This window comes from Castanea sativa, chromosome 1, assembly GCF_040712315.1.
Source record: "Castanea sativa cultivar Marrone di Chiusa Pesio chromosome 1, ASM4071231v1".
NCBI classification, from domain to species: Eukaryota; Viridiplantae; Streptophyta; class Magnoliopsida; order Fagales; family Fagaceae; genus Castanea; species Castanea sativa.
In genome coordinates this window covers 23,190,387-23,209,037 of record NC_134013.1, presented here as the reverse complement: position 1 = coordinate 23,209,037, position 18,651 = coordinate 23,190,387, and the positions used below count along the sequence as shown (strand labels likewise).

General features: G+C 37.7%; 1 pseudogene; it reads right to left on the bottom strand.

Annotated features, from left to right (window-relative positions):
* Window positions 1-1,583: 1,583 nt before the first annotated feature.
* On the bottom strand, window positions 1,584-10,442 carry LOC142623075 (putative nucleolar complex protein 14; annotated as a pseudogene).
* Between the last annotated feature and the right edge of the window lie 8,209 nt (window positions 10,443-18,651).

Genomic DNA, 18,651 nt, shown 5'->3' with positions numbered 1-18,651 from the left:
AAGTTTCGATCTACTTCAACAAATGGATTATCACAAGTTCCAGCAGATCAACAACTACAGACATACACAGACCACTATGGAGGGAAATGGGTTGGAAAGAAGAGAGATTTCGTTAATATGCCAATATACACGTACGAGAGTCTTAGAAGCGTCGGGCACATCATGGTCGGCAAACCTACAAAACTAAGTACAAATACCACCGCAATGGAATTCCCCGTAGCAGAACCACCATGGTCAACCCTATACGAGAAGAGGTGTGAGTTGGAGGTGTATTGTCGATGGCACAGGTTACGAGTTCCTAAGGCACGCTCAGCCGAGTTACCTAGAGATGAACCTGCCAACATACTTGCTCGCCTTGAACGAGAGAACAATCAAATGCAAATGCGACTAGACCATTTTCATGCAATCTAAAAAGCTAGGAAGCATCTAAAGGGGAAGGCGCAAGAGCAAGCCATGAAGTCTATTAATGAAATTACTACGTTAGATGATGAACGTGATATTTTAGACTTCTCAGATTCAAGCAATGATGATTTCCAAAAATTTCTACCTACGAACATTCGACGTTGTTGTTAAAGTCCACACGTTGTATGCAATTTTTAAATGTTGTTGTTAATGTCTGACAAATCATGTCTCCGTACGTTCACTTGTTATAAATCTAAAGATGAATTGCACACAACTTGTGGCTAAGTTTATATGAAATCACTTGCTCATTTTTTCCTTGATGTTCTTTGTTGGTATAGAATGAAAAGGTGTAATTGTATTAATGTTTGCAAGAATTATAAGTACTTGGTGAAAATTATGGTCTAAACTCACATAATATATACATCTAATTCAACAAGTTAAACTCAAATGGTATATGCATATCAGCATATGGATAAAGTCAAATAAAAAAGAAAATGATTTTGAAGCCCTTATGAACAGACCATTACATATTTTGTATCTGATCTATTTTCTCTTCTAAACAAATTGCAAACACCTACTTTTACGGAAAAATATACCTTGCACGGGGTATATGTTCCTCTCTCATAAGTGGTGGGCTCCATTAAAGAGTGGGACCCACCAAATGTGAGAGAGGAGAAGCATATACCCAATGCCTAACAACTCAGCCGGTTAACACTTGAGAGACCAACGATGGTATAGCTTCTTCTGCAGTATTGCAAAAATTACAAACTAGATTGCTAGTTGGAGTTTGAGTAGAATATTGAATAATGGATCCATCTCTATGCCCTTAATGTACTTCATAACTTCATATTTCAGTTTAATTTACCCTAGCTTAATCCATGCAAGGGTACACAAAAGATTGATATTTCTATCTCAAAAGACACTAGCCAACTCTGTTAGAGTATGAATCTCAAGAAATTTGTTCACGGGTCTCAGAATGCGCTTAGAGTAGACTTATCATGACTCAATATGAAAAGGGAAAAACTTGCTTATAATTTCTTCAATTAACAATAATAATACAGAAAATCAAAATTGCGCCTCTAATCCCAATTCCAAGGCTTCAATTCACTTCAATTCCAAGAATATTATGTATACCTGAACACCGCCTAAATAATGATAGCATGTAATACAAAAATCAGAAGTCAGATTCATCTCGCCCTCTTCCTGCCTTTTCCTAATTGTCCAGATTTTATACCATGTTCTTGTTCTTGAAGGAAAGCTAATGCCTTCCCATACTTCTCTGCTCTTTCTTTTTCCCGTAATGCTCTTTCTTTTTCCTTAACCTTAAGTAAGAAAAATGTGTCTTTCCGCAATTCACAAGCTGCCCCCTTAGCTTCATGTTTTACTTGTTTCTGCAACTTTCTCTTTTCAGCCCATTCATGATCTGCATCATAATCTCTACCCTTAACAAAGCTGCAAAACAACATGACAAGTTCTCAAATCCAACCAGTTATTCTTAGTAACATTATCTATTGCACCAAAGTTTTAACATGTGGTTAAGAGCAGGGGAAAGAAAATTACTTCTCAAAGTTTGGATTCAGCATTTTGATAGCCATTGGCTTTTGCTTCCGCATTAGAAGTGGTCGCCGCAGCTTGTGATAAGCACTGGCTTTTGTCTTAATGAGTTGAGCAACATTTTTAAATTTATCTTGCAACACGTGGTAAATTTTCCTGTTGTGCCACCTCAAGTAACAACATTGAAATTGGCAAGAATATTTCAGGAAAGGAAGAAAATCCCTCATAAATGTTAACATATCCATGTAGGGTTTCAATCATAGTTAACAACACACTAGCCCTGCAAATTGAAAGGTCAATTTAATCAAATATCAACAACTTTCAGAAGTGGAATTTGTTTTTTCTTTTCATTTTTGAAGAATAAGTAATTTTCATTAACAACAAACAACAAGATCTCCTGAAGGACCAAAACAGAGGTACCAACACCTAAACAACACAACAGCTGCAACAGGCCGCCCAAGCCAAAAGACAGCGCAGAAAAACAAACAACAGCATCTTATAGATTCATTGTTACAAGCTCTAAAAATCAAACCCCCTAGCAACTTTTTTTACAAATCACAGCAGGATTTAGACCCCATTTACAGCACAGCACTCGATTCAGAATTGAGTCTCTGCAACACATACCACTTTCTATTCTTCCTTTGACATCTCGCTAAGAAGTGGAAATTCTTAGAATATTATGAAATCTAATATATTTGAAGAGGCCCGTATAAGCCCCAACATTTTGGTAAAGATTTTTAACCCACATACTTCTAGGAGTAAAATACGTGTCCATACAAACAATGGGACAGCGCATCAGATATTCACACATGAGCAATATTGCTGGAGTCATGACCACATGACGGAAGTCGGAGCATGGAAATATCATGGACCAGAGCCTCAAGAGAAACAACGTTTTTGAAAAAGGCCAACTGCTAATTTCTGCAGTAACAAAAATAATCAAATCATGTTGGGGAAAAAAATAAAATAAAACAGCAGTGAACAAGTATTTATCAGGTCTAACCTGGGTCTTTGATGATCTCACAAAATTGTGTTCGAGTCCGTAATATCCTCTGACGAGCACATATTGCAGCAAAGTACGGAATCTCCACACTCATCTCCATCAATGGCTTCACTAGTAAATTAAGTAGCTCGAAATTCAAAGGATTTTTGTTTGCTAAGATGGCAAAATACTGAAGCAATACACCATAAAATACCTATAAAGGAGCAGAAATATTGGTAAGTATCTAAATTGACTCACCAACATCTCAACTTGTGATGTTTGAATAAATTTTTTAACAAAATGTTGTGCCATTATTAGATTTCATATAAAATGAATGCTCAAAGGATAATTTAGTTTGTTATGAATTATTAACTATAGTTACGAAGACAAAAGGCAAAAAGCATCTTAAAAAGAATGCACAATAATATCTGGATGGTATTAGTCACCTTATAAAATCCACTCATAATTATATGATAACATTAAAAGCTGAGCTAGGGTTTCTGGAATTTAATTCAAGTTTCCAAGAGAAGGGAAACCTTGGTTTACAAAGTAAATATATAGTAGTTTTAGGGACACAATTTTAAGACCAAGCCCAAAATGTAAGAGATTTTGGCCCAGTGAATCGAGTACAATAAATTTGTAAAGAATGGGTCAAAGAGCTAGGCTTTAGTCCATGAAGAACAGTTAATACTGTTTTGGATGATGAGCCAACAAGAATTGAACCCGGTTTGTGCGACAAAGTTTGTCCTCGGCACAGTCCGAGGAGCTCTGTTCTAGTATATATTGGATGACAATGGTTACAGGAGTTGTTGAGATTGCTATAGTGCTTTCTCTTCTCCTTTTTTCATCCTCCTCCTACTCTGGGATCTCTACCCTTATTTATATTACATCTCTCCTTTCATCCTTACCCTACACGAGGACTACATGTGGACAATTGATGGTTTATGCTGATACTTGTCCCATCAGCCCCCTCTAAAAGTCTTCTGGGGTGGCTGTAAGGCTGTTATAATACTGTTCAGAGGTCACTTCCTCATTAATGCAGTGGTAGCAGTTTTCCCTTAGATATTTTTGAGTCCTTATCCCTCTTGTACGTTCATGATGTTCGTTGCTATCATTAGAATTTCTTGAAAGGTCATCCTTGATCATTAGGATCTATACTAGATTTGCGTTTAGCTTTATCCGAGGAGATAGTACTCTTCAGACTCGGACCACCCATGCTTCTCGGCCAAAACCACATGCTCTCGGCTAAATCCCAAAATCCATGACCCCACAATAGCCCCTCAAAACTCTGGTTTTCTCCTCGCATCCGAGGAGAAAAGTGGGGTTTTGAATTCTTAAGAGTTGATTCTGCCTTGATCCTTTGATTTACACCTGTGGGAGTGTCGTTTCACGCGCCCCATATTTATACTGTGAATTGCTCCTTTCAGAGCTACCAATCTGAGGATTTGGTTATAATCTTGGGCCTGTCTTGACACTTAGTGAGAAACAAATAGATGTTGTGGAATGATAATTCCCCAAAGTATGTGGTCCGAGGACCGAGGCATGATCAAGTTTATAGTTTAAATACCTTGAAGAGAGATGTCATGAAGTGTTACCTCTCTCACATCATCTGGTCGGAGGACCGAGGCATGATTAAGTTATAGTTTAAACACTTTGAAGAGAGATGCCATTATGCGTTAATTTCCCCAAAGCAGGAGGTCTGAGACCCGGCATAGCTAAGGTTCTTCTTAGCAGGAGGTCCGAGGACCCGGCATAGCTAAGACTCTTCTTAGCAGGAGGTCCGAGGACCCGACATAGCTAAGACTCTTTTTAACACTTAGCAGCAGGTCTGTGGGACCTAACGTAGCTAAGGCTCTTCTTAGCAGGAGGTCCGAGGACCCGACATAGCTAAGACTCTTCTTAACAGGAGGTCCGAGGACCTGGCATAACTAAGACTCTTCTTAGTAGGAGGTCCGAGGACCCGACATAGCTAAGACTCTTTTTAACACTTAGCAACAGGTCTGTGGGACCTAACGTAGCTAAGGCTCTTCTTAGCAGGAGGTCCGAGGACCCGGCATAGCTAAGACTCTTCTTAGCAGGAGGTTCGAGGACCCGGCATAGCTAAGACTCTTTTAACACTTAGCAGAAGGTCTGTGGGACCTGACGTAGCTAAGGCTCTTCTTAGCAGGAGGTCCGAGGACCCGACATAGCTAAGACTCTTTTTAGGGACACAATTTTCAGACTAATCCCAAAATGTAAGGACACAATTTTCAGACCAAGCCCAAAATGTAAAAGATTTTGGCCCAGTGAACCGAGTACAATAAATTTGTAGAGAGTAGGTCAAAGAGCTAGGCTTTAGTCCATGGAGAACAGTTAATATAGTTTTGGATGATGAGCCAACAAGAATTGAACCCGGTTTGTGCGACAAAGTTTGTCCTCGGCACAGTCCGAGGAGCTCTGTTCTAGTATATATTGGATGACAATGGTTACAGGAGTTGTTGAAATTGCTATAGTGCTTTCTCTTCTCCTTTTTTCATCCTCCTCCTTCTCTGGGATCTCTACCCTTATTTATATTACATCTCTCCTTTCATCCTTACCCTACACGAGGACTACATGTGGACAATCGATGGTTTATGCTGATGGTTTATGCTGATACTTGTCCCATCAACCCCCTCTAAAAGTCTTCTGGGGTGGCTGTAAGGCTGCCATAATACTGTTCAAAGGTCACTTCCTCATTAATACCGTGGTAGCAGCTTTCCCTTAGATATTTTTGAGTCCTTATCCCTCTTGTACGATCATGATGCTCGTTGCTATCATTAGAACTTCCTGAAAGGTCATCCTTGATCATTAGGATCTATACCAGATTTGCGTTTAGCTTTATCCGAAGAGATAGTACTCCTCGGACTCAGACCACCCATGCTTCTCGGCCAAAACCACATGCTCTCGGCCAAATCCCAAAATCCATGACCCCACAATAGTCATAATAGCAACGAAACATCTTCATCGGATCCTTCATCATCATCTTCATCGGATCCTTCCACACTCAAGTTTATTTTCACCTTCATCATCATCTTCATCGGATTCTTCTTCATCACTATCATCTTCAGCAGTCTCTGAGTCACTAGAAGAATCATCAGCTTCACTACCAGAATTATTCTCGTTCCTTCTTTCAAGAATCTCATCCACCCAATCCTTTTTAGTCCTAGGCTCTTCTTCAAGTGAGAAGGAATCAACAAGAGCATCCCCCGATATGGATCTGAGCCCCTTGGTAGATGGTTTGTCAGAATCATCATTGTCTTCATCACTGGCATCTTCAGGAGCAAGCATTCTCTTTTGTCGCTCTTCCTGAAATGTAGTACATAATACAAATTTGTAAGTCTTCAAGTTTATATTAAAAAATAATGGTGCATTTTATACCACCACAAAGAAATGAAAATCCTTTTTGAGGTCACAATACAGTTTCTTTCCAGATTCCTTTGAAATTTTTTATTTATTTAAATGCAACCATACTAGAACCCCATTTTCTTCACAAAATGGTGTTGACGTGCAATCACACCAGAACTAAGGGGCAACAACAAATATTTCAAATTAAAATTGAAGATATATAACTCAAAAAAACAGGACCCACATTCTAAAAGCTCAATGACAAGTGTGCCAATCCATGCGTATTGCATAGTATACATTCAACATCTCACTACCATTGACTTGGAAGAATTACAATTTACAAATAACTAGTATTAGAAATTAGTATTATACAGGATTAAACTCAATATTGGCCAAGCCAAGCAATATTCAAGAACCCTAATAAGATATTCAGAAACTACATACTAAAGTCACTACCAACAGTAGCCAACTGCAAAACCGATCATGTTAACAAGAACTACAAGTTTGTTTGGGATGTGATGAAAAGTTCAACTTATTTTAAGTTTTTAGCTTCTTTTGGTACTTTTCATGGGTCCTATTGTATTTTTTAGTACTATTCATAGATCTTATTGTACTATTTAGCTAGCTTTAAACTTTTTTTTTTCTACACTTTCAACAAAAAGTTTTCAATTTTAGCTAAATAAGTTGTTCTAAAATGGACTCTACATATCATATTAGCAAGCATGCACATGCACCCATACACACGTGCGCGCACACACATACAATTATCATTGAGTATGAGGCACTCATACCTCCAAATGCTCTAATCGTTCTCTCTCCTCCTGGGCAATCTCCTCAGGAGTCTTAGTTTTATCTGAGGGGCGAGCATGCATGTCCAGTGCCATCTCAAAACACAAGTTTATCATAAGAATCAGGTTGATCCTGCCAAATACAAAAATTTAATGCTTGAAACTATCAAGTAGCCAATCACTACACCATTACATTGTATGCGAAAAATGATAACCCTCCTGGAGATGGTTTAAGAATCAAAAAACATTGTATGCCAAGGTGAAGATTTGGTGGGGCAGCAAGGGGGAAGAATAAGAAATGAGACCTCCAACAACAGAGGCTAAATTAGAAACCCCAAACGCCATATTTCTTGAATAAAAGTTGTTAGGATCTAACTTATCCACCAAATATAATAATAATAATAATAAAAAATCATAGTTGTCAAGTTCTAGAACCTTCATCAGATGACCATACCTGATTAAAATTTTCTATTTTTTGAGTTGTAGATGAGTTATCGTTCTTCCTTTCATTTGGAATGCTCTTTTCACAAGAGCCTTCAAAGCATTCATCTTGCCTGGTTCAGTTAAAGATAATAAGGCCTCAGACTGCACCTAGGATGTGAAGTTTTTGTCCAAGTCTTCCATCAAACGTTCATTTTCTTCCTTCTCTTTTGCTTTTTGAGCCTTGACGAATTAGTGGAAAACGTAAATTGAAGAAAAAGATTGGAAATCAATGCAACTTCATTCAAAAAGCAGTTTCAATAACATAAAAAATAAAAATAAAAAATTTAAAAATAAAGTAAAATTAAATTAAAATTTAAAAAAAAAAATCACCTTAAAAAATTTGCTCTTTGACATATAATTTCCTCCATCACTTCTTTCTTGGTTTTGTGTCTCTGCAGTAAAAATACAATTCTTTGAATCAGTTCAACACATCATGTAACATCATCCAAACACAAATGGACACGCACGCACCCCCAAGCACATGCGTGCTTGCACTCACACACACACGGCTTCATTAATAGTTACAACTGAGAATTTGGGGAATCCTCCTTAATAGACAAAATATTCCAATTATGTCAATGCCAATTGAATCAATGTTATTAGCTGTGAATATGAAAGTCATTTCGAAGAAAACACATCACTTTCTTACACTTAGAGAATACATTCAACAAATGACATAATCCATTCCAGGAATATGATTTTGGGTCAGAAAACTCTAATCTTCAGATCAGGAAACGTGTATAAACTAAATGATTTAAACTACATAAATGGAGTTGCCAATCTAAGTAATCAAGTAACAGTACGAGGATCACCTGGCATCAAGACAAATTTTGTCTTAAAGGAACAAACACATAAGGATAGAAAAAACAATGATGATTGCATAAAGCTGCAAAACAGCTCACTGCCACAAGATGGAATAAGGAAAAAAAATAAACTCCCAAAAAAAGTTAGTAAAAAAAGAGCAATTAGGAGATATAAGACTAAAACATCAAACAAAAGAATCCAAAATAAGATAGTATCCTCACATTAACAACCTAAATGGTCACACTAATTAGGGATTCGAGTTACATACAATAATATAACATCTGAATATCAAAACTAAGATAGCCAAACAGGCCTCACATTTTCTTCTACTTCAATCAGACCACTATCCACTGGATCCTGTGTCTTAGGACCACGAAGTTGCTTTAAAATGGCTGACTCTTCTGCACAATCAAAACTATTGTTGATGTCATGGACATAATCCCAAAGAATGAAGAATTAAACACCAAGCAAGTGCAACTGTCTAATAAACCTATCACAAAAATAAAGTACAAAAGCCATATTGTACAATTCTGAAATCCAAGCAAGTTTACTAAATGTCTAACTGAACAACAACCTTTGAAAGTTGCTCAAATGTTCATACCAAAATGCAGTACCTTGGGGACACTAATTCAAAATAAAAATAAAGAAAAGATACAAATTAGTGACATAAAAACTAAGATAGGGCCAATTTTTAAATAGTTCAACAATTTTAGATAGTTGCCTGAGGTAATTCTTGGTGAGTCTGATCAGGTGGTATGGATGCATACAAATCAGATATAAGGCTCCTGTGGTGAATTGGTGGAAATTGATTTGGTTTTCACTTTCCACAACCATTCCCTAGGCATGCATTCATCTGTTGGCTTGCAGGGAAGGATAGGGCGCTAATAAGAGATAGATTAGCTAAATGGGGTGTTGGTAGTGATGTGCTGTGTCTACTATGCAGAGCTAGTACAGAGAGTCGAGCCCACTTGTTCTTTAATTGCCCTGCAGCTAAAAGACTTTGGAGAGTGATAATTGGTTTAAGACAACCCAGAAACTGACTGGGGAAGAATTGTTGAATGGGCTGAAAACAACTGGAAAGGGAGAAGTTTAAAGGTTATAACTTGTAAGCTTGGATTTGGTGCTACTGTATACCAGTTTTGGAAGCTTTCAAATGCTTTTCTACATAAGATACAAGATGCATTGACTCTGAGGATCGAATAATTGCTGCCATCAGAAAGCAAGAGCTAGAATTGAGTTCAAAAATTCATTTCTCTATGCTGATGAAAACAAAGACATTTTTTGTAAATGGGGTTTCAATGTTTTTTTACTGTCATGTAGGCCTAATGCTGACTAATCCACTTAGGTATATTGGGCTGTTTAGGCATGGAATTGTTGTAGTTTTTGTCATATTGTTTTGTCAGCTTCCTTAGCGTGTTTAGGCATGTACTGTGTTGCTTTCCTTAGCGTGTTTCAACGAAATTCACTTGATTATCAAAAAAGAAGTCATATTTAAAACCAATTTAGTATTATCCAAGTGCAGTTTGTAAAATGTAAATATCCAAAGGGTGGATCTTTCATCCATGGAAACACAGAAATATAATGTGATCAATCACAGCACCTACGCCTCAGAAACTACGCATCATACAGTACTAGTTTCGCAAAATCAACACAACATTGTCAGCAAAGTGTTCATAACCAAATGCTAAAATTCACATACCTTCAGTAGCTTGACCATCATAATCTTCATCAAAAGGCAGCATCTCATCCTCAAAAAGTTCAGGAACTAATGTTCAGGAGGAGAAACATAGCAAGTAGAGCATAACCTTCTCATAAAAAATTCAGAAAGTTGAAGAGACAGTAGTGCAGGTCCTGGTCAAACCTGTTCATAGCCACCAAGTTTGATTACAGCTCTCCATAACCTAAATCAAATAAAGAACCAAGATTTTGACCATAAAATTAGAAAAGGTTCTCTAACGAAATTTATATGCAAATTTTAAAAGAAAAAACTTGCCAAACACTTACTTGATTATCCAGAGGAAACCAGTCATTACAACCCACTTCTGCTCTTGCAGTTGTAATGGCATATTTGATGGCAACAAAGACAGCTGAGGCCAGAAAAAATGGAGGCTCACCAACACCTTCAGTTGAATGAATCCTTCACAGTGGAGGACCCTGTCAATTGACACAGAAACACATGAGCCAGGGAAGTAAAACGTAAGCTGGTATAGATTTAAGTGAATCCATCCACTGTGTTCTCATCATTTTTACTTCTAAATTACTAATCATGTCACCTTGATAGTATATGACCACCTTGAACTTATAGTGCCATATAAAAACTACTGGACTAACTCAAGATTCACGAAAGGAAAAAAAAAAAAACAAAAACCACCTATGTTTAACAAGAAAAAGTTTTCGCTCAAACGACAAATAGAAAAAGATAGATGCCTCATCTCATATAAATCTTACCAGCTGAGCAATTACAAAAGCACCAAGCAAGAGAAGGCCAGGTCGTTCAATAAAGGACCAGCTGCGAGACCTTGTGACAAAAATTAGGGCCTGGCTTATCATACTAACTTGAAGGTATAAGGCTGCCATCATTTCTTCATCATTTCCACTCAATGGCCTCACGTGAAACTTGTCCTGTATTATGGAAAATGATAGACAAATACTATCTGAAAAAATAGCAACCAAACTACTAAATTAATTTATTTATAAAAGAAAAAAGAAAAAAGGCATAAGTAATTACTGAGAAAAAGTCTTTCATAGCCCAAAAAAATATCACTGTCATCAGGGCCAAGTAACCTCCTAGAACAATGCCAGTAGGTAAAATTTCTTTCAGTTTCCAGCTGTCTGGCATTGGAGATGGCTTCGCCCTATCCTTTGATATTGTCAAGATTGTACCTAGAGCCAGGGGAATGCACAAAATCAAACTCATGGTTGTGCTAAGTTTGATAGGGTAAATTATATGAACAAACAGATTGACAGTGACTTAAATGTCTCACCGTCATTTAGGATGGCAATAATTAGAACCATGAATGGCGCAAAGTCAAATTTCCATATCAAAGCAATAAACATGAATCCAAACTGCCAGATTGAGAATATAACAAATATATTAGAATTTACCATAGAACTATCAATTACAGCATAAACATCTCCAACACAAATTATTAGTATACATACCACAGTACGAATAGTGATTGAAACTGCATAGATTTGCAAAGGAGAGAAATCAAAATAGGAAAAAGCTTAGACACTCTTGAACAAAAATGGATATTAACTATCAGCAATAAAGAAGATGAAAAATTACTAACTGTGTAATTCTTCATCCTTTGGAAAATAGCCCTGCTAGTCAGCACAGCACTTACAATGACACTCAAACCTGGTTCAGTGAGGACAATGTCTGAAGCACCTCTATCAGCATCAGTAGCATTAGCAACAGCAATTCCAATATCTGCCTTCTTTAAAGCAGGGGCATCATTGACACCATCTCCTGTAATTCCACAAATGTGCTTCCTCTCTTGCAGCTTCTTCACAATTGCATATTTGTGTTCTACCAATTTCAAAGAAGTGTTAGTACAAAGAAGCATGGTCAAAACCTTCTCAACTTAAGGATTGCATTGTTGAGATTGATACAGAATTCAGTACTTAGTCAAGAACATAAGAAAGATTTGAGAAATTTAGTAATAAATATAAAAAAACCTTGTTTGAACAATGTTGTATTACCACAACATGTGCAAGCTTATTCATTATTTGCACCAAGTAGCACATTAGAGATACCATGTCAATCACCTGCAAACAGAACACAGGTCTTCAACAATAATGAAATATAGATAAAATGAACTTATTGCTAAAAAATGTGTATAATCCCTTGCTCACAACATACATCGTTAACCTCAGTATTTGGCATAAAATGATAATAAATGGTAGACTAACCAATTTTGCGTTTTTTAACCCTTGTGTAATGTTTCGGCGGGGGAGGAGGCTGCGGGGCATCATCCTTAGGCTCATCATCATGCTGCAAAGACATTAGATGCATACAATCAATATTCGGTGTAATGATAAGAATAAAGTGAACTGCAAAATATATCATTACATTGTAAGTAATGTTATCATACCATAGAGCTGCCTTTATGTCCTATTTTGTGTCCACCAGTCCCACAAGTGGGTGCTCTTCTAGCACGTTGTGGTCTACCTCGTGGGGGTGAGGGCTGATGAGGGGGATGCTTGTCCGGTACATCATTGTCAATCCCAACCGGAGGTCCTAGAGGGTCAAATGAGGATGAGGTAGGTGGGTAATGATGCTCTTTATAGCTAGGAGTGAGGATCATTGTCATGGGCAAAGTGGGTGCACTGGAGCTGGTGGGTGGGTATGAGGGTGTCTCAGGGTGCGTAGGAGAGGTCATATGAAAATCAATACCAAGATCAAAATTGGGCTACAAAGGTGGGGTGGGTGAAGGGACCTCGGGCTGAGGAGATGCATCTACCATGGGTGGAGGGACCTCGGACCTCGGAGATGCATCTAGGATGGGTGGAGGGACCTCAGGTGGAGGAGATGCGTGCGGGATGGGTGCAAGTACCTCAAGACTAGTTACAACCCGAGGGGTTGTTGCACGCCGACCATGGGCCCTACCTGCACTTGTGCTTAGGCTTGTTGTAGCATGCCGACCACGGCCCCTATCTGCACTTGTGCTTGGGCTTGCTGTAGCATGCCGACCACGGCCCCTAGCTGCACTTGTGCTTGGGCTTGCAGTAGCAAGCCGACCACAGCTCGGTGTACTTAGGGGTGCTACACTTGTGCTTGGGGTTGCAGCAGCTACTGATTCAGTCTCATGCCCATTGTTTGCCAGCCCATTTACTGCAGGACCAACACGAAGCCCAACGATCGCATTTAGGACAAGCTGGACGTGGTCGTGTCCTGGGCTACCTTCAGGAAGCATCTCCAACAGCTTCTTATGGCTTTCAATTTGAAACAGAGAAACAACCAGTATAATCAGATTTGAGACATTTATGTATCAATTATAGAATGGATAATATAGTACTTATTAATTCCATATTCAACTACTCAACTAAAAATTATAACTTTGAGATTAGTATCTACTCAAACACTCAACTAAGAACTAAAAGTTTTATTAGAATACTATATGTAATAGAAAGTGTTTTTAATTGGATTGGATGTCAGTCAGATCAAACCAAATTTGCTCAAGAAAGAAATCAATCGATTCTACGTTCATACATGTACTAAAGAAAAAACAAAGCAGGCAATAAAATCTAATTAGAACACATTACCATCATATGTAATTTAGCGTTGTTTTGGTTGACATACTTTCGAGTGACCGAACGATACCAGCGGTAATAGTCATGATCGTGGGGCATCTCACCCATCTGAGGAGGTGCATGGCAAAGTCGTTGTTGTCTCATACCCCATGAGAGGATGTACGGTGCATGCTCCTCCCTCTAATTTTTTTCCACCTTCCCACTCAAGTCTATTCCATGCAGTCTATGATCGTACACAACATGGTCGGGCCGCTCCTACACCAACCCAAACTGTCGAAGGACACGGTCTGGGTGGTGTGTCTCTACTATGCAAAAACACACAAGTGACACCCTTGCCATCCACATATCCCTCCCTGCAACGTAGAAGGCAGGAAGGTGGCCTAAGTCTGCCTTATATGGCTGCCACATAATCTGCAATAGAAACAAAAAACAATTATCATAACGTCTTAAAATGTGCAACAAGGGAAAATGATTTTAACATATTCTTAAGGAAAATTATACATGCGGATCCAATCTTTAGGCAAGAAAAAAACAAAGAAATTATACATACGGATCCAATCTTTATTCAGCATAACCAAATAGAATTTTTGTATATTATTACCTGGTCTGGCTTCATTCTAACTAATTGCTTGCGATAGTGGATCAACGCCATGCCGGATGGCCTACTCTTCGAGCTTGGCACCCACACCCACCTACAGTTACGAGCGAATAACATAAGATAAGATAATGTCACTTAGTTACTAGGAAGAGTAAATTCCATAACACACTGAATATCATGCAATTACTTACTTAAATGCAAGTTGAGCATTTGGCCATGGGCCATAATCACATCCAGGTGGGGGCTCTATCCTCGGGCACAAGAATGGCAACCTCGCCCATGCCCAATACTGGACCAATTGCAATGCCCCACCAATCTGTGGTGACTCTTTATGGCTTGCCCGACACAACTCTCTATACAACCATGCCAAGCAACCACTACCCCAACTATATTGTCGCAGATCACGAAGGTTCTGCAGGAACTCCAAGAACATCAAATGCACCCTATCTCCCGACTTGTCCATGAAAATAGTATCCCCTAGTAGTGCTAATATATAGCACTGAGCATACTGATGTATTTGCATCTCCGTTGCATCATGAAGCAGGGGCTCTTCAATGCGCTCAACAAGGCGGCTGATAAGAATTCTTTGTCCCACCAGAGTTTTGTTGTCATTCCGCGGAACTTCAAAACCAAGCAACTCCTCGCACAGTCGCCTCCAATCCCCACCCTCCACAACAGTCGGCCCAACCAAGACCTCACCGTCTATAGGAAGTCCTAAAATGACTTCCACATCTTCTAGGGTGATTGACATCTCACCATGTGGAAAATGGAACATATGAATCTCCGGCCGCCATCACTCAACTAGGGCCGATATTAAGCAGTGATCTATCTCTCTGGAAGGGGCCCTAAACAATCCTTCTAACCCCACCAACTTGATAATGTCAATCACCCAATTATCTTGCATCATTGTATTTGCCATCTCCTTAGCGCGACTACGGCACGTAAGTAGGCCTGGGTCCTGCTAAATGGATAAAAATTATAGCGGTCGTTAGAACTAGATATACAACTTCGAAAGAACTTGCTAAAAGTCAAAGACAACGTAAAAATTAAAGCGGTTGTTAGAACTAGATATTTCACCTCGCCATTCCAAATGTCCTCTAATCGATGATGCAGTTGTTCCGTCAACAATGAAGGATCTTCTGGACGAGGGCGAACAATCTCTGGCTCCTCATCGATCCTAGGCTCCATACTGCAAAGAGTGCTACTGTGCTACTGTTCTATCATACATAGTGGCAGATATACATTTTTTGGTGTGAGAGTCATCACAAATCAGGCATTACCACAACACACAATGATTTCACATGAAGATATAAAATATCATTATCATCAAAATCAGTGACTGAGGCCCATATGGAATTATAAAATATCATTATAGGGCGTGTTTGGATTTCGGAAAAAGCCTATAACGAGTTTTGGTTGTCTTGTTTTCCCTTTTTTGTGTGTTTTACACAAGTCAAGAATCTTGAACCTATTAATCTTCGCCCTTCACCTAATACTTGGGAAAACTCTTGGTCCACTTTGGTTTAATTCGGTCCATTTACTTAAGAAAAAAAAAAGTTTGAGTTAAGAGTACCTATTATAAATTATGATTTGTTAAAAAAAAATATAGATCTCAATTTTGTGTTACAAATTTTACTACAAAATCCTTGCATGATATGTCAACTTATAAATACAAAACAAAAATATTAATTACAAATTTATTTATTATGATGTTGATGCAATATTAAACACATTCATTACCATATGTAATTTAAATCCATCTCTTTCACTTCTAAGAACAATACAATACATAATATAATGCCTATTTTATTGTAATCAAAATTAAAATGTTGATATTGGTATTAATAACATGTGAACTTTAGTTTTTGTTATTATAATTGTAAGAACGCAAAATACAATGCTTCTTTAGTCCTTATTATTTTTCTTATTGGAAAAAAAATATCCTTTTATATTTGATTTGCTTCTTTTTTAGCAAATTAAAAAAAAAAAAAAAACTTCTTTCCTTTTTGTCTTTTGGAGTGGAATGAATCTTACTATCTATAACATATTATTATTAGTCTTAAACATAAATGGGCCTTGATTAGAATCAAAACAATTCGTCACCTAGAATACTCAATTTATAATTTGTTTTTTTTTTAATTTTATTTTCATGAGGAAGTTTTAAACTTGGGCCGGCTGGTCCTATGTTAATTTAACCACACAAAAAAACAGCCCAAATCTATTACCCAACAAAAAAAGAAACCCATACATATCAGTAGCCAAAAAAAAAAATAAAGAGTTCAAATTTGAATAGTAGAAGACAAAACGACACCGTTCACTTACTAATAACCTCAACAATTCTTGACATTTTTAGAGTGATTTTCATTTTTCAGGGTTTGTTTGTTTGTTTGTGTGATTATTTTGGAATGCTTAAAACAAGATGCCTCACAGAGAGAATGGATGTATTAACCTTCATCACCAAATCACAAATGCTAAAAGACAAATGAGGCACACCTATGGATAAAACAGGTACTAAAACTTCACATGAAAAAAATAGGGGAAAAATAAAACCATAGCTCATTTTCAATAAATAATATTACCATGCAGATTACAGACCACTACTACTCAACCAAGTTAACAATACTAGAAATTACAAACCTATAAATTAATCCAAATGCTGATTGATACTATGATTTTCAAAAACAAAATGTTGTACGACATAACCAAATTAATTGTTATAGCATGTCATACTACTGTTCAAGCAACCATAACAGGTCAGATTTTGGAATTTAAGTCAGACTAATCAAATTCACAAGAAATAGGTAAATTTATCATGCACTGTAGATAACCAATTAAAAAAAGAAGAAGTTATTTAACAAAATCAGCAGACATAATCAACTAACATTCTTCTCCACTGGTATTTTCTTGGACCAAGACCTTCAAAGGCTTTCTCCCAATGCTTGCAATGACTCAACCAAGTTGATTTGCAATCTGCAAGACACATAAAGCGTAGAAAATCAGAAAGAAACCAACCAACTTTTTCCTATACAACACCACCAACAACAAAGCCTTAATCCCAATATGTTGGGCTCGATTATAGATCCTCAACAGACAAATCAGAGTCAGCCTTAGGTATGCTTTTTTGCCATTCTATCCTATCCAAACCAACTTTGAAGTATGTGTGTGTGTGTGTTTTTTCTTAAAATTTTTCATTCTTGGTTCACTTTATACCTTTTCATTCTACATAAAAATGGTGTCATCTATGTGTGTGTGTGTGTGTGTATGCTTCATAGGCAGTAGCAAATAAACAATAAAAACTCAATAAAAACTCCTTTACTAGATTGACCTAATTTCAGGAATACTTAATTAAAACTGATGCAGTAGCAAATAAATAATAAAAACTCAATTCAATTTAGACTAACTAAGCAAGGTCTCACAAGAGCTCTCTATCATCCTAAACCTCAATTTTTTTTCTCGAAAACCAAACATGAATCACCAAAACCCAAAATCATGAAATTCCAAAATTGGAGAGAGAGAGAGAGAGAGAGAGAGAGAGAGAGAGAGAGAGAGAGAGAGAGAGAGTATTGAGTAGAGAGAGAGAGAGTACCTTCGGCACGGTGGGTCAATGGAAGTAGTGGGGAAAGACTCGAGATCCTGTAATGGGAGCAGTGGGCAATGGGAGCAGTGGGTTTGGGGCACTTGAGTGCGCTCTTGAGGACTGGAATCGGAGACAAAGCTGGCGAAGAAGAAGAAGAAGAATGAGTGTGAGAGTGAGAGTGAGAGTGTCTGAGAGTGATACTGTCCGATACGAAAGCGAGAGTGACGAGTGAGGCCAGAGTTTAGGTTTTAAGTGGTCAAAAACGTGTTTCTGAAACTCAGTTTTAGTAAAAACGTGGATTAGAAATCGAGTTTTGGACACTTGATTTTCTAAATCGAGTTTTATAAACTCGATATCCACGTGAAAAAACTTGATCCACGCCAAGATATGAAAAACCTCCAAAATTGAGTATTAAAAACTCGAGTTTTATATGAATCTCGAGATGCTAGTTTTCTACATTTTTCTTAAACCGGGCAACTAAGGGTCCGTTTGGATGCAGCTGAAACTGAAAATTGAAAACTGAAAAATACTGTAGCAAAATAATTTTTTAATGTGTAAATAGAACTGTGTGACCCACTTTTAATAAATTTTTTTTAAAAAATACATGAACAGTGCACGCACAGTGCGCGCATTGCGGTTTTGTCCCCCGCAGCTGAAATGAAAAAAAAAAAAATTATTGAAGCGCGTTTTGCGTCCAGACGTGGACGCAAAACGCAGCTCCCAAACACATTCTTAGGGTCCGTTTGGATGTAGCTGAAAGCTGAAACTGAAAACTGAAAAATACTGTAACAAAATAATTTTTTTAATATGTAAATAGTATTACAGGACCCATTTTTAATAAAAA